General features: G+C 45.9%; 1 protein-coding gene across 1 annotated transcript in view; it reads left to right on the forward strand.

Annotated features, from left to right (window-relative positions):
• The first annotated feature begins 494 nt into the window (after positions 1-494).
• The window catches only part of LOC143764711 (NXPE family member 1-like), a 764240-nt gene continuing 746955 nt past the window's right edge, over positions 495-17779 (forward strand). Inside the window, exon 1 of the mRNA XM_077250568.1 lies at positions 495-564. The gene's annotated coding sequence lies outside the window, so the exon portion shown is untranslated. The remainder of the gene's footprint in view (positions 565-17779) is intronic.

The raw sequence follows: 17779 nt of genomic DNA on the forward strand, positions 1-17779 counted from the left end.
AAAGTCCATCAGGGTGCAGAGCAAGTTGCTAATGAAAGTTGGAATGAAGGTTTATCCTCTTGAGCAATGAGTCCTACTTTCGTTCTGGACATAATGATATTCGGAACGTGGTCTGGAGACCACGTGGGCTACGGGATTAAGAGGCCTTCACGAGGGACAGCCACATTGGTCCTCGTCCCAGGATTATGGTTTCAGGTGTCATAATGTACAGCAGTCAGGTCTTTGTAGTCATCATTCTAGGTACATTAACAGCTTGGCGTTATATTTATTTGGTCTTGGAATCAGTGCTACTAACAAAAGTTAGATTAAAATAAGGCCGATTTGCAGAGACTAAAAAAGTTAGGATGTCTGAACAAGCCTTCAGAATAATGTATGTAAGCAAAGTAACTTTAGAAAATAAAAGCAAAGTAACTTTAGAAAATAATGTCCACAAGGTGTCAGTAAGGGTATGTCACATAAAACATACACTATGAAGAGAACTAGAATTCCCCATAATGCACTTCCTGAACTAATTGGCTGTGAACAAGTGGAGTTAAAAAGTCCAAAGCAGGAGTTAAAGTACTGGTAAGTACCTAACTTTTTCTTTAATATCTCACTGTTATTCATAACAAAAATTCTAGAACACAAGATTACAGGTTTGCTTCAATCAGATTGATATTTTTATACATAGAGAAAAAGATCCTTCACTTTTATGTCACTACCTGCCTGCACAGTGAGCAGCGTGCTCCTCTTAAGATTGTGTCAGTTGTCATCAGTGTTGAATTTTGCTCCTCAATATCTAATGCAAGCTTCCAAATTACTCACATCTGCCTCAGCCTGATTAATATGATTGCTGTCAAGTTTGTTAACCCTTTAGATGCTTCACAGAACTTAATGCAAAGTGGAAACTATTCATTTTCACAGTGGGTATTATGATAGAATTATCACTAAAGGGTGTTACAGAATTTCTGTATGGAGCAATTTCCCATTTATGATCATAATATATAATTTGGGCATGTGGCAGGGCTTGGAAGGGAAGAAATGCTACTTGTATTTTGATTTTTTGGGGCACAAATGTAACTGTACTAGATTGCAGAGGGCGAAGCCATGTTGCACTTGCAAGCCACTGGGGTGCCAGAACAGCAGAAACACACCAGATGTGAGTCCATTTGGAAAAGTATACCCCTCAAGAAATAAAGTGGAGGGCATTTTCATCCCACAGGTGTGTTACCTAATTTTATATTATTAAAATCTCCTTTTTACCCATTAAAACTTTATATTCAAATTCTGAATTTCACAAGGAGCGTATTTTCTGCTGGTATAGTTTTCAAGCACGGTGTGCAGAGCGCCTGAGGTTCCAGAAAAGCAGAAAACAATCAAACGTGACCCCATTTTGGAAATTAAATCCCTTTGGGAATTTTTCTTTGCATTTTTTTTACACTACAGGCATTTTCTGGATATAAGCAGGCAATGGACATTTTATGCCCAAAACCTTGTGCCCATCTTGTGTTTCTGGAGACACACACCCTGTTAACTATTAAGAGTGTTTTCCCCCTAGAACACAACTTAGGGCTGTCCTGCTTTTTTAGGCAAGCACTAAAATGTGGTCCACTCTACGTTTGTGCACCCCTAAAAACATGGATATTGGAAAAAAAAGAAGTCCAGATAAAATCCAGTGTGACTTCACCTTTTATAATGAGGCCATTACAATGAATGGTTCCAGTGGATGTTTAGTCTGAATCATATTTTTCATACATTTAGACAGAAACCTTACATAAGTGTTCATTGTACTGTGTAGCATACATGTGAACTTAAACTTATTTAGATTTTTGGCAGAATTAACACTTAAAGGCAGTTCAAGAATTGTTTTTACCGATGTATTTTTCACACTGTCAACTGTGAGGTCTCTTCGCCACATAATGTGGGACGTAGAGTTGAGCGACTTTCATTTTTTTAAGATCGAGTCGGGTTTTGTGAAACCCGATTTTGTCCAGAGTCGAGTCGAGTGCAGTCGGCCGATTATCGCTAAAAGTCGGGGATCGACCGAAACACGAAACCCAATGCAAGTCAATGGGGAAGCATAGTCGGCAGTGAGTGGAGGCCAGGAAAACACCTGCAGTGCCCATTTTAATGCCAAAAACATCCATTCTTGTTTCTGAAGCTTGTCAATCTTAATTAACTTTATAATAATAGTTGGGCATAGGGAATTGGGGGTCATTTGGCAAAAGTTGTGGGGGGAGTAGGGCTGGCTCAAGTTTTTCGTGGGCCCGGGAAATGCGGACTACGTCACGGCGGTGTTGCAGGGAAAGGTAAGTATTTCAACGTTGCAAGTGCTGTGATCCTGAGCAAGCAGGGGGGGCCCACTCGTTCGCATTGGCACTGGCACAGGGCCCCTCAAAGTACGGCGGTGTGTTTGCATGGCGGGGGCGCCTCCCACCAGCAGCGACACTTTTGCGTACTCTGAGGGGCCCTGTGCCAGTGACGTCGCCAACGAGTATGCCCCCCCACCTGATGAAGGAACCTGCACTTTCATCTGCACCTTCCTCTCTGTCCCTGTGTAAGGTGGTATAACATGCGGGAAGGGGAACCTTACTTTCAGCAGGGTCAGATTCTGGCTGTGTAGAGTATAAGGGGAATGTAGTGGTCTAGGTCAATGTACCAGCAGACTCATCTAGCAGTGGCTGGGCAATGGGCAGGATGAGGAGGAAACAGATATAGGGCCAAAGAATAAAGTAGGCTAAATGCAGTTCAAAATTGGTAACAGGACTAAACAGGCGGCATTGCTTTGTTCAGTGGAGTAGCAAACCCAAGAGCAGCAGACACTGTTTCAAGGGCCTAACCACACTAGTAGGCCAAATGCAGTTTAATATCTGATAGTATAGGGCGAAAGCCAGAATGTGGAAGCTCAGCTTTGTTCAGTTGAGGACAACACCAGGCAGGGGTAGACAGACACCTTTAGTAGGCCGGAACAGCCAATTTTTTTAAAAAACAGCAGTTAATAAGAGGCAGAAGGTAGAAGCTCAGCTTTATTCAGTTGAGGACAACACCAGGCAGGGGCAGACCCCTTTAGTAGGCCGGAACAGCCAATTGCATTTTTAAAAATGGTAATTTGGAACAGAAGGTTGAAGCACAGCTTTATTCAGTTGCAGCTTCTTGGCAATAATATAAAGAAGACGAGACAGGACAACACTCGTTGGATGCCATATCTGTGTTTTCACTGGAAAAAAAACTGTCAGTTAACTACTTGTAGGAGAAAGTTTTTGTAGCTGGAGGCCACTTTTTGTATTGTACCAGTTTTTTGTTGTATGTTTGGAACTGAAGGTTGAAGCTCAGCTTTATTCAGATGAGGACAACACCAGGCAGGGGCAGACCCCTTTAGTAGGCCGGAACAGCCAATTGCATTTTTAAAAATGGTAATTTGGAACTGAAGGTTGAAGCTCAGCTTTATTCAGTTGAGGACAACACCAGGCAGGGGCAGACAGACACCTTTAGTAGGCCGGAACAGCCAATTGCATTTTTAAAAATGGTAATTTGGAACTGAAGGTTGAAGCTCAGCTTTATTCAGTTGAGGACAACACCAGGCAGGGGCAGACAGACACCTTTAGTAGGCCGGAACAGCCAATTGCATTTTTAAAAATGGTAATTTGGAACTGAAGGTTGAAGCTCAGCTTTATTCAGTTGAGGACAACACCAGGCAGGGGCAGACAGACACCTTTAGTAGGCCGGAACAGCCAATTGCATTTTTAAAAATGGTAATTTGGAACTGAAGGTTGAAGCTCAGCTTTATTCAGTTGAGGACAACACCAGGCAGGGGCAGACAGACACCTTTAGTAGGCCGGAACAGCCAATTGCATTTTTAAAAATGGTAATTTGGAACAGAAGGTTGAAGCACAGCTTTATTCAGTTGCAGCTTCTTGGCAATAATATAAAGAAGACGAGACAGGACAACACTCGTTGGATGCCATATCTGTGTTTTCACTGGAAAAAAAACTGTCAGTTAACTACTTGTAGGAGAAAGTTTTTGTAGCTGGAGGCCACTTTTTGTATTGTACCAGTTTTTTGTTGTATGTTTGGAACTGAAGGTTGAAGCACAGCTTTATTCAGTTGAGGACAACACCAGGCAGGGGCAGACAGACACCTTTAGTAGGCCGAAACAGCCAATTGCATTTTTAAAAATGGTAATTTGGAACTGAAGGTTGAAGCTCAGCTTTATTCAGTTGAGGACAACACCAGGCAGGGGCAGACAGACACCTTTAGTAGGCCGGAACAGCCAATTGCATTTTTAAAAATGGTAATTTGGAACTGAAGGTTGAAGCTCAGCTTTATTCAGTTGAGGACAACACCAGGCAGGGGCAGACAGACACCTTTAGTAGGCCGGAACAGCCAATTGCATTTTTAAAAATGGTAATTTGGAACTGAAGGTTGAAGATCAGCTTTATTCAGTTGAGGACAACACCAGGCAGGGGCAGACACCTTTAGAAGGACGGAAAAGCCAATTTTTTTAAAAACAGCAGTTAATCAGAGCCAGAAGGTAGAAGCTCAGCTTTATTCAGTTGAGGCCAACTTGAATTAGGGACTGCAGACAGACTTTGCAGGCTGTCCCCTGTGTGGACCATGCATCCAATACATTAACACATTGAGCCACAAAGGACACGTAACCTTCCGTGGCCAGGCCTACAGGTCCATGTGTCTGTTGTCAGGTATACCTTTGGACTGACAAATTGACAGAATGCAAGGACAATGCGGTCTTTAACATGCAGGTGGAGGGGTGGGATGGCTTTTCTCGCAAAAGAATTGTCAACTGGGTAGCTCATAGCGTGGTATATCGTAGTTCATCCTGGCTTTATTAATATTAAATTAAATTAAAAAATAGGCTCTATGCACTTTATAATTGGTTCCAGGGGTACACGGGCAGCAGTGGTCTGGTCAGTGGAGGCCTAGTGGAAGGAGGGAGCGCAGAAAGGCTTCGAAGGCCTAACATAATTAAATTGGGCTGGCTGTAGGCACTTTATTATTAGTTACAGGGGTACACGGGCAGCAGTGGTCTGGTCAGTGGAGGCCTAGTGGAAGGAGGGAGCGCAGAAAGGCTTCGAAGGCCTAACATAATTAAATTGGGCTGGCTGTAGGCACTTTATTATTAGTTACAGGGGTACACGGGCAGCAGTGGTCTGGTCAGTGGAGGCCTAGTGGAAGGAGGGAGCGCAGAAAGGCTTCGAAGGCCTAACATAATTAAATTGGGCTGGCTGTAGGCACTTTATTATTAGTTACAGGGGTACACGGGCAGCAGTGGTCTGGTCAGTGGAGGCCTAGTGGAAGGAGGGAGCGCAGAAAGGCTTCGAAGGCCTAACATAATTAAATTGGGCTGGCTGTAGGCACTTTATTATTAGTTACAGGGGTACACGGGCAGCAGTGGTCTGGTCAGTGGAGGCCTAGTGGAAGGAGGGACCGCAGACATGCTTCGAAGGCCTAATATAATTAAATTGGGCTGGCTGTAGGCACTTTATTATTAGTTACAGGGGTACACGGGCAGCAGTGGTCTGGTCAGTGGAGGCCTAGTGGAAGGAGGGACCGCAGACAGGCTTCGAAGGCCTAACATAATTAAATTGGGCTGGCTGTAGGCACTTTATTATTAGTTACAGGGGTACACGGGCAGCAGTGGTCTGGTCAGTGGAGGCCTAGTGGAAGGAGGGACCGCAGACAGGCTTCAAAGGCCTAACATAATTAAATTGGGCTGGCTGTAGGCACTTTATTATTAGTTACAGGGGTACACGGGCAGCAGTGGTCTGGTCAACGGAGGCCGATTGTAATGAGTGTCTGCCAGTTAGTAGTCCAAAACAACAACTAAATGTGAATGTCTCGCATTAAAACAAAACAAAAACACTAAAGGGTGCAATCATTAGGTTCAGGGGTGGGATCCTCTGCGTTGTTTCAGACCTACTAATTTTGCGCAAAGTATTTACTGTGGTAAATAGAGGACACTGCCCCTGACTATGTTAAGTACCATCATACATGTCAACACAATGGTATTGTCAGTGGCAGGTATGGAAGGATGTCAGCGCATAGACTTAAAGGGCCACTGTCACCCCCCCCCAGGCGTTATAAACTAAAAGAGCCACCTTGTGCAGCAGTAATGCTGCAGTCTAACAAGGTGGCTCTTTTAGTTTTTGATTAAGTTATTACCGCAATAAAATGTTTTAAAAATTGGCCAAACGTACCAGCGATTGTACCGGGAGGCGGTCCGAAGCGTCCTCTATGAATCTTCAAACTGCCGTCACTCTTCTCTTCAGGGCCGATGGTACCCGCCCCCTTCGCGTTGTTGCTTCAAATCCGGCGCCTGCGCTGTGCGTGCCTGCCTGGGGCCTGCGCAGTCTTCTTTGGCCGTCATCACTCACACGCAGGGTGCCTGACTGCGTCTGTGCGGGCAGTGCGGCCGCCCTGTTACTGAATCCCCGCCCCGCACTGTGTTATTCATTATGCACACTGCGGGGCTGGCATTCCTGGGCATGCGCACTGCACTGCGCTGTTCAGGCCCTCCCCCATCTCGGACGTTCTCCCTTGTCTGACGTTCCCCCTGCTCCCCCGCCTTCCGGCATTATTTTCGGCTGCCAGATTCCAAAATCTGGTGAGGATTAGTGTATATGGCGGCAAGCTGCTGTGTGCTTTGTCTCTCTCTATGTGTTTGTATGTTTTAATGCAAATGCATATTTACACCAGCAGCAATGAAAATTTGGTACTTGTGTGGGTGGCCATAAATTACAAAGCACTGATGATCAATACTGTTTTTTGGGGGAGCATTATAGGTTTACATTGCGTTCGGGCAATACGTTTTGCGAATATAGCTAGCGTATTGCACCAGCGCAATGTCTTTAGCGGGATTGCTTTTGCCGATCCCGCTATCGCAGATCCACAATCTGCGATAGCGAGGAACGGAGCTGGGACGCTGAAAGCAGCATCTGAGGTCCGACTGAAAATAACGGCACATCGCAAGGGCGTGCCTAAAAAATGGCATGCGCTAGCGATGCGATCCAGATCCTAAACACATTGCGGTCAATGGGTGCGCTAACGGACCCGTTGCATGGCGTAACTTGCGACAATCACGCCATGCAGCGTACTCCTTTAGCGTTAACCCATTAACGCTTAGTGAACCTATTCGTAACGCACTGAACATCACTAAAGGAGGAGGGGTCTGCATTATACCACATCAAAGAACAATAAACGTTGAGGGGTGACCATTATTACACCGTACTGCAGATCAATGCACGGTCAGGGGTCTGCATTATTATACCGCACTGATCATCAATAAACGGTGAGGGGGGATCATTATTATTCCGCACTATAGATCTATAAACGGTCATGGTGGAGCATTGAGTGGAGCACTTAAATACGTGGCACTGAAATACGTGGCACAGAAATACGTTGCACTGAAATACGTGGCACGTGGCACTGAAATACGTGGCACGTGGCACTGAAATACGTGGCACAGAAATACGTTGCACTGAAATACGTGGCACGTGGCACGGAAATACGTGGCACTGAAATACGTGGCACGTGGCACTGAAATACGTGGCACGTGGCACTGAAATACGTGGCACGTGGCACTGAAATACGTGGCACTGAAATACGTGGCACTGAAATACGTGGCACTGAAATACGTGGCACGTGGCACTGAAATACGTGGCACGTGGCACTGAAATACGTGGCACGTGGCACTGAAATACGTGACACGTGGCACAGAAATACGTTGCACTGAAATACGTGGCACGTGGCACTGAAATACGTGGCACTGAAATACGTGGCACGTGGCACTAAAATACGTGGCACGTGGCACTGAAACACGTGGCACGTGGCACTGAAATACGTGGCACGTGGCACTGAAATACGTGGCACTGAAATACGTTGCACTGAGTGCCACGTGCCACGTCAGTGCCACGTGCCACGTATTTCAGTGCCACGTATTTCAGTGCCACGTGCCACGTATTTCAGTGCCACGTGCCACGTATTTCAGTGCCACGTATTTCAGTGCCACGTGCCACGTATTTCAGTGCAACGTATTTCAGTGCCACGTGTCACGTATTTCAGTGCCACGTGCCACGTATTTCAGTGCCACGTGCCACGTATTTCAGTGCCACGTATTTCAGTGTCACGTATTTCAGTGCCACGTATTTCAGTGCCACGTATTTCAGTTCCACGTGCCACGTATTTCAGTGCCACGTATTTCAGTGCCACGTGCCACGTATTTCAGTGCCACGTGCCACGTATTTCAGTGCAACGTATTTCTGTGCCACGTATTTCAGTGCCACGTATTTAAGTGCTCCACTCAATGCTCCACCATGACCGTTTATAGATCTATAGTGCAGAATAATAATGATCCCCCCTCACCGTTTATTGATGATCAGTGCGGTATAATAATGCAGACCCCTGACCGTGCATTGATCTGCAGTACGGTGTAATAATGGTCACCCCTCAACGTTTATTGTTCTTTGATGTGGTATAATGCAGACCCCTCCTCCTTTAGTGATGTTCAGTGCGTTACGAATAGGTTCACTAAGCGTTAATGGGTTAACGCTAAAGGAGTACGCTGCATGGCGTGATTGTCGCAAGTTACGCCATGCAACGGGTCCGTTAGCGCACCCATTGACCGCAATGTGTTTAGGATCTGGATCGCATCGCTAGCGCATGCCATTTTTTAGGCACGCCCTTGCGATGTGCCGTTATTTTCAGTCGGACCTCAGATGCTGCTTTCAGCGTCCCAGCTCCGTTCCTCGCTATCGCAGATTGTGGATCTGCGATAGCGGGATCGGCAAAAGCAATCCCGCTAAAGACATTGCGCTGGTGCAATACGCTAGCTATATTCGCAAAACGTATTGCCCGAACGCAATGTAAACCTATAATGCTCCCCCAAAAAACAGTATTGATCATCAGTGCTTTGTAATTTATGGCCACCCACACAAGTACCAAATTTTCATTGCTGCTGGTGTAAATATGCATTTGCATTAAAACATACAAACACATAGAGAGAGACAAAGCACACAGCAGCTTGCCGCCATATACACTAATCCTCACCAGATTTTGGAATCTGGCAGCCGAAAATAATGCCGGAAGGCGGGGGAGCAGGGGGAACGTCAGACAAGGGAGAACGTCCGAGATGGGGGAGGGCCTGAACAGCGCAGTGCAGTGCGCATGCCCAGGAATGCCAGCCCCGCAGTGTGCATAATGAATAACACAGTGCGGGGCGGGGATTCAGTAACAGGGCGGCCGCACTGCCCGCACAGACGCAGTCAGGCACCCTGCGTGTGAGTGATGACGGCCAAAGAAGACTGCGCAGGCCCCAGGCAGGCACGCACAGCGCAGGCGCCGGATTTGAAGCAACAACGCGAAGGGGGCGGGTACCATCGGCCCTGAAGAGAAGAGTGACGGCAGTTTGAAGATTCATAGAGGACGCTTCGGACCGCCTCCCGGTACAATCGCTGGTACGTTTGGCCAATTTTTAAAACGTTTTATTGCGGTAATAACTTAATCAAAAACTAAAAGAGCCACCTTGTTAGACTGCAGCATTACTGCTGCACAAGGTGGCTCTTTTAGTTTATAACGCCTGGGGGGGGGGTGACAGTGGCCCTTTAACATTGGTGGAAGTGTGAGAGATAACTGTGGAAGTGGTAGAGCAATGTTTGACCTGGGGGTGGGTGAACTCTCTTGTGGCCGGCGTTACAGGCCCAAGGCCCCTCATGTTACAACAGTGTGTCTGACGTTGGGTGCGCACCACCACCGCCAGAGACACTTTATTGTACTATGAGGAACCCAGTAGCAATGCCGTCGACCAAAAGCGAGTACACCCACCTCTTCAGACAAACAGCAGTCTCACGGGTGCGATACCACGGCCCCGTGTGGGGAGTTTGGCCATTTAGGGAGGTGTAAACATGTCGTATGCTAGACAATCAGCTGCAGCAAATTAGACATTAGAAAAGTAATTCACAGTAGTCCACAGGCAAGAGCTTTTCATAGGAAAGCTGGGTGTCGGCCGGGCAAGGTGTGGCAAAAGATTTCGAAATCCAGTTGTGGTTCATTTTAATGAATGTTAGATCGTCAACATTTTGGGTAGCCAGACGAGTCCTTTTTTCGGTTAATATTGAACCTGCAGCACTGAATACTCTTTCTGATAGGACACTTGCTGCCGAGCAAGCAAGCTCCTGCAATGCATATTCTGCCAATTCTGGCCAGGTGTCTAATTTTGATGCCCAGTAATCAAATGGGAATGACGGTTGAGGGAGAACATCGATAAGGGATGAAAAATAGTTAGTAACCATACTGGACAAATGTTGTCTCCTGTCACTTTCAATTGATGCAGCAGTACCTGTCCTGTCTGCGGTCATAGCAAACTCACTCCACAACCTGGTCAGAAAACCCCTCTGTCCAACGCCACTTCTGATGTGTGCACCCCTAACACTCCTAGTCTGTTGCCCCCTTGAGCTCGTGTGAGAACGATCACGTGCACTGTGTGCTGGGAATGCCTGAAGCAAACGGTCAACAAGAGTTGATTGTTTGGTTGCTAATATTAGTTCCAAGTTCTCATGTGGCATAATATTTTGCAATTTGCCTTTATAGCGTGGATCAAGGAGGCAGGCCAACCAGTAATCGTCATCGTTCATCATTTTCGTAATGCGTGTGTCCCTTTTTAGGACACGTAAGGCATAATCCGCCATGTGGGCCAAAGTTCCAGTTGTCAAATCTCCGGTTGTGATTGGGTGAGGGGCAGTTGCAGGCAAATCTACGTCACTTGTGTCCCTCAAAAAACCAGAACCCGGCCTTGACACGCAACCAATTTCCAGTGCCCCCGGGAAAGGTTCCGCATTAAAAATATACTCATCCCCATCATCCTCCTCGTCCTCCACCTCCTCTTCGCCCGCTACCTCGTCCTGTACACTGCCCTGACCAGACAATGGCTGACTGTCATCAAGGCTTTCCTCTTCCTCTGGTGCAGACGCCTGCTCCTTTATGTGCGTCAAACTTTGCATCAGCAGACGCATTAGGGGGATGCTCATGCTTATTACGGCGTTGTCTGCACTAACCAGCCGTGTGCATTCCTCAAAACACTGAAGGACTTGACACATGTCTTGTATCTTCGACCACTGCACACCTGACAACTCCATGTCTGCCATCCTACTGCCTGCCCGTGTATGTGTATCCTCCCACAAAAACATAACAGCCCGCCTCTGTTGGCACAGTCTCTGAAGCATGTGCAGTGTTGAGTTCCACCTTGTTGCAACGTCTATGATTAGGCGATGCTGGGGAAGGTTCAAAGACCGCTGATAGGTCTGCATACGGCTGGCGTGTACAGGCGAACGTCGGATATGTGAGCAAAGTCCACGCACTTTGAGGAGCAGGTCGGAGAACCCAGGATAAGTTTTCAATAAGCACTGCACCACCAGGTTTAAGGTGTGAGCCAGGCAAGGAATGTGTTTCAGTTGGGAAAGGGAGATGGCAGCCATGAAATTCCTTCCGTTATCACTAACTACCTTGCCTGCCTCAAGATCTACTGTGCCCAGCCACGACTGCGTTTCTTGTTGCAAGAACTCAGACAGAACTTCCGCGGTGTGTCTGTTGTCGCCCAAACACTTCATAGCCAATACAGCCTGCTGACGCTTGCCAGTAGCTGGCCCATAATGGGACAACTGGTGTGCAACAGTGTCATCTGCCGATGGAGTGGTTGGCCGACTGCGGTCTGTGGAAGAGCTGTAGCTTCTGCAGGAGGACGAGGAGGAGGAGGAGGAGGGGGTGCGAACGCCTACAGCCAACTGTTTCCTAGACCGTGGGCTAGGCACAACTGTCCCTAAATTGATGTCCCCTGTGGACCCTGCATCCACCACATTCACTCAGTGTGCCGTGATGGACACATAACGTCCCTGGCCATGCCTACTGGTCCATTCATCTGTTGTCAGGTGCACCTTTGTACTCACAGATTGCCTGAGTGCATGGACAATGCGCTGTTTAACATGCTGGTGCAGGGCTGGGATGGCTTTTCTGGAAAAAAAGTGTCGACTGGGTAGCTCGTATCGTGGTTCAGCGTACTCCATCAGGGCTTTGAAAGCTTCGCTTTCAACTAACCGGTAGGGCATCATCTCTAACGAGATTAGTCTAGCTATGTGGGCGTTAAAACCCTGTGTACGCGGATGCGAGGATAAGTATTTCTTTTTTCTAACCAGAGTCTCATGTAGTGTGAGCTGAACTGGAGAGATGGAGATCGTGGAACTTGCGGGTGTGCCGGTGGACATGGCAGACTGAGAGACGGTTGGAGACGGTATTGTTTCCGCCGGTGCCCTAGATGCAATATTTCCGCCTACAAAACTGGTGATTCCCTGACCCTGACTGCTTTTGGCTGGCAAAGAAACCTGCACAGATACTGCCGGTGGTGCGGAAAATGGTGGCCTTACAGTGACGGAAGGGATGTTGCGTTGATGACTAGCTTCATTGGCCGAGGGTGCTACAACCTTAAGGGACGTTTGGTAGTTAGTCCAGGCTTGAAAATGCATGGTGGTTAAGTGTCTATGCATGCAACTAGTATTGAGACTTTTCAGATTCTGACCTCTGCTTAAGCTAGTAGAACATTTTTGACACATGACTTTGCGCTGATCAATTGGATGTTGTTTAAAAAAATGCCAGACTGCACTCTTCCTAGCATCGGATCCCTTTTCAGGGATTGCAGACTGAGCTTTAACCGGATGGCAACGCTGTGCTCCAACAGGTTTTGGCTTTGACACGCGTTTTGGGCCAGATAGGGGCCCGGCAGATGGAACCTGTTGCGATGTTGATGCCTGCTGCGGCCCCTCCTCCACCTCCGCTTCTGAACTACTGCTGCCTGCACCCTGTTCCCCCAATGGCTGCCAATCGGGGTCAACAACCGGGTCATCTATTACCTCCTCTTCGAGCTCGTGTGCAACTTCGTCTGTGTCACTGTGTCGGTCTGTGGTATAGCGTTCGTGGCGGGGCAACATAGTCTCATCAGGGTCTGATTGTGGATCTGTACCCTGAGAGGGCAATGTGGTGGTCTGAGTCAAAGGAGCAGCATAGTACTCTGGCTGTGGCTGTGCATCAGTGCACTCCATGTCAGAATCTACTTGTAATGGGCATGGCCTGTTAAGTGTTTCACTTTCTAAGCCAGGGACGGTATGTGTAAAGAGCTCCATGGAGTGACCCGTTGTGTCGCCTGCTGCATCCTTCTCTCTTGTTGTAGTTTTTGCTGAGGAGGACAAGGAAGCGACTTGTCCCTGACCGTGAACATCCACAAGCGACGCGCTGCTTTTACATTTACCAGTTTCAGAAGAGGAGGCAAAAGAGCTAGAGGCTGAGTCTGCAATGTAAGCCAAAACTTGCTGTTTCTGCTCCGGCTTTAAAAGCGTTTTTCCTACTCCCAGAAAAGAGAGCGTTCGAGGCCTTGTGTAGCCAGACGACGAAACTGGCTCCACAGCTCCAGACTTAGGTGGAATATTTTTATCCCCACGACCACCTGATGCTCCACTACCACTACCATCATTATCAGCTGACAATGAACGCCCACGGCCACGACCTCTTGCACCAGACTTCCTCATTGTTTTAAAAAATTAACCAAAGTAACTTTATTTGTTGCTGTCAAACAACTTACACGGTGAGCTATAACTTCAGTATGATTTCTATATCCCTTAACAGGTTGGTGAGACCACAAGGAAAATCAGGCACAATGTTACACACTCTGTCTTCTGTGGCACAAAATCACAGAGATGACACACACGCAGGACTGTCACTCAAGCACTAATGTCAATATTATTCTCCCACCTAATTTTTTTTTTTTTTTCTCAGGGAGACTTTAGAAACCAAATAAGATAAAATGTTTTTTTCAGGGACAATTTAGAAACCAAATACTAATAAAAAAAAAAAATAGGCTTTCTATGGCCCACAATTAGAGAGAGAGAGGTGGCACACCCAGGAGTCAAGACTGGCACACAAGCTGAAAGGGCAATATTACTCTCCCACTGTTTTTTTATGTTTTTTTTTTTTTTTCACGGAGACTTTAGAAACCCAATAATATTAAAAAAAACAAAAAAATAAATAGGCTTTCTATGGCCCACAATTAGAGAGAGAGAGGTGGCACACCCAGGAGTCAAGACTGGCACACAAGCTGAAAGGGCAATATTACTCTCCCACTGTTTTTTTATGTATTTTTTTTTTTTTCACGGAGACATTAGAAACCCAATAATATTAAAAAAAACAAAAAAATAAATAGGCTTTCTATGGCCCACAATTAGAGAGAGAGAGGTGGCACACCCAGGAGTCAAGACTGGCACACAAGCTGAAAGGGCAATATTACTCTCCCACTGTTTTTTTATGTATTTTTTTTTTTCAGGGAGACTTTAGAAACCCAATAATATTAAAAAAAGCAAAAAAATAAATAGGCTTTCTATGGCCCACAATTAGAGAGAGAGAGGTGGCACATCCAGGAGTCAAGACTGGCACACAAGCTGAAAGGGCAATATTACTCTCCCACTGTTTTTTTATGTATTTTTTTTTTTCAGGGAGACTTTAGAAACCCAATAATATTAAAAAAAACAAAAAAATAAATAGGCTTTGTATGGGCCACTGAATGAGAGATGGCACACACAGGAGTGGCACACAAGCCCTGACTGAGGCCAATATTTTTCTCCCACTGATTGATGTAGTGTTTTTGTGTTGAGGTAGATTTTAGAACACAAATCTAGGAAAAAAATAAATAGGCTTTCTATGACCCACAATTAGAGAGAGAGAGGTGGCACACCCAGGAGTCAAGACTGGCACACAAGCTGAAAGGGCAATATTACTCTCCCACTGTTTTTTTATGTTTTTTTTTTTTTTTTTCAGGGAGACTTTAAAAACCAAATAATATTAAAAAAAGCAAAAAAATAAATAGGCTTTCTATGGCCCACAATTAGAGAGAGAGAGGTGGCACACCCAGGAGTCAAGACTGGCACACAAGCTGAAAGGGCAATATTACTCTCCCACTGTTTTTTTATGTATTTTTTTTTTCACGGAGACTTTAGAAACCCAATAATATTAAAAAAAACAAAAAAATAAATAGGCTTTCTATGGCCCACAATTAGAGAGAGAGAGGTGGCACACCCAGGAGTCAAGACTGGCACACAAGCTGAAAGGGCAATATTACTCTCCCACTGTTTTTTTATGGTTTTTTTTTTTTTCAGGGAGACTTTAGAAACCCAATAATATTAAAAAAAGCAAAAAAATAAATAGGCTTTCTATGGCCCACAATTAGAGAGAGAGAGAGGTGGCACACCCAGGAGTCAAGACTGGCACACAAGCTGAAAGGGCAATATTACTCTCCCACTGTTTTTTTATGTATTTTTTTTTTTTTTCAGGGAGACTTTAGAAACCCAATAATATTAAAAAAAACAAAAAAATAAATAGGCTTTGTATGGCCCACTGAATGAGAGATGGCACACACAGGAGTGGCACACAAGCCCTGACTGAGGCCAATATTTTTCTCCCACTGATTGATGTAGTGTTTTTGTGTTGAGGTAGATTTTAGAACACAAATCAAGGAAAAAAATAAATAGGCTTTCTATGGCCCACTCAGTGAGAGATGGCACACACAGGGATGGCACTGTAGCAGAAATGCCAATCTTAATCTTCCACAAAAAAAAAAAAAAAAAAAACAGGGACTGTCCTACAATTACTATCTCCCTGCAGTAATGTAAGCCAGGTATGGCAGGCAGCAATAGGAGTGGACTGATGCACAAATTAAATAAAAAGTGTGGACAAACAAAAAAGATAGCTGTGCAGAAAGGAAGGAACAAGAGGATATGTGCTTTGAAAAAAGCAGTTGGTTTCCACAGTGGCGTACACACAGCAATACAGCTAGCCTTCTTAGGGCAGGCCAATGAGCTACAGCGCTGAGGAAAAAAAAAAAAATAGCTTCCACTGTCCCTGCACACCGAAGGTGGTGTTGGACAGTGGAAATCGCTACAGCACAAGCGGTTTGGTGGTTAGTGGACCCTGCCTAACGCTATCCCTGCTTCTGACGAAGCGGCAGCAACCTGTCCCTAAGCTCAGATCAGCAGCAGTAAGATGGCGGTCGGCGGGAACGCCCCTTTATAGCCCCTGTGACGCCGCAGAAAGCAAGCCAATCACTGCAATGCCCTTCTCTAAGATGGTGGGGACCAGGATCTATGTCATCACGCTGCCCACACTCTGCGTTCACCTTCATTGGCTGAGAAATGGCGCTTTTCGCGTCATTGAAATGCGACTTTGGCGCGAAAGTCGCGTACCGCATGGCCGACAAGCACAGGGGTCGGATCGGGTTTCATGAGACGCCGACTTAGCCAAAAGTCGGCGACTTTTGAAAATGAACGACCCGTTTCGCTCAACCCTAGTGGGACGTTCTAAGATGATATACCTGTTCTAAATTCAATTGTAAACTTCAAATATATGCATGGAAGGGCCACTCTAATACATTAAGAATCAAAGTACTGGTAGATCTCATTATTTCACACCTTGGCCAGGGTTTTTTATAGATTATTAGTATTCATGCATTGTAACAATATAATTGGCTTATCGTATGTCTAACTGTGCATTGGCATTAGCATACATAATAATAAAAATAATAAATTTTTATTTATATAGCGCCAACATATTCCACAGCACTTTATATTATAGAGGGGATTTGTACAGACAATAAACATTACAGCATAACAATAAACACAGATCAAAACCGATACCATGAGGAGTGAGGGCCCTGCTCGCAAGCTTACAAACTATGAGGAAAAAGGGGAGACGCGAGAGGTGGATAGTAACAATTGCTTTCGTTGTTCGGACCAGCCATAGTGTAAGAATCAGATGTTCATGTAAAGCTGCATGAACCAGTTAACAGCCTAATTATGTAACAGTATAGACACAGAGGGCTATTAAATACATAAAGCTTATGAGAAAAATGATGCGAGGAACCTGATTATGGTTTAAGTTATTTTGAATGGGCCACACAGGGATAGTTAGGTTAATGCATTGAGGCGGTAGGCCAGTCTGAACAAATGCGTTTTTAGGGCATGCTTAAAACTGTGGGGATTAATCGTATTAACCTGGGTAGTGCATTCCAAAGAATTGACACAGCACGTGTAAAGTCTTGGAGACGGGAGTGGGAGGTTCTGATTATTGAGGATGCTAACCTGAGGTCATTAGCGGAGCAGAGGGCACGGGTAGGGTGGTAGACTGAGACCAGAGAGAAGATGTAGGGTGGTGCTGAGCCATGGAGTGCTTTGTGGATGAGGGTAGTAGTTTTGTACTGGATTCTGGAGTGGATGGGTAGCCAGTGTAATTACTGGCACAAGGTAGAGGCATCGGTGTAACGGTTGGTGAGGAATATGATCCTGGCTGCAGCCTTCAGGACAGATTGGAGCGGGGAGAGTTTGGTAAGAGGGAGGCCGATTAGTAGAGTGTTGCAATAGTCCAGACGAGAATGAATAAGTGAAACAGTAAGAGTTTTTGCATAGTCAAAAGTAAGAAAAGGGCGAATTCTAGAAATGTTTTTGAGATGCAGATAAGAAGAGCGAGCCAGTGATCGGATGTGGGGGGTGAATGAAAGCTCGGAATCAAGGATGACCCCAAGGCAGCGGGCATGTTGCTTTGGAGTAATGGTGGAACCGCACACGGAGATGGCAATGTCAGGCAAAGATAGGTTAGTAGAGGGAGAGAACACGAGGAGTTCAGTTTTTGACAAGTTCAGTTTCAGATAGAGGGAGGACATGATGTTAGAGACAGCGGTAAGACAATCACTGGTGTTTTCTAA

This window comes from Ranitomeya variabilis, chromosome 4 (assembly GCF_051348905.1).
Source record: "Ranitomeya variabilis isolate aRanVar5 chromosome 4, aRanVar5.hap1, whole genome shotgun sequence".
Taxonomy (NCBI): domain Eukaryota; kingdom Metazoa; phylum Chordata; class Amphibia; order Anura; family Dendrobatidae; genus Ranitomeya; species Ranitomeya variabilis.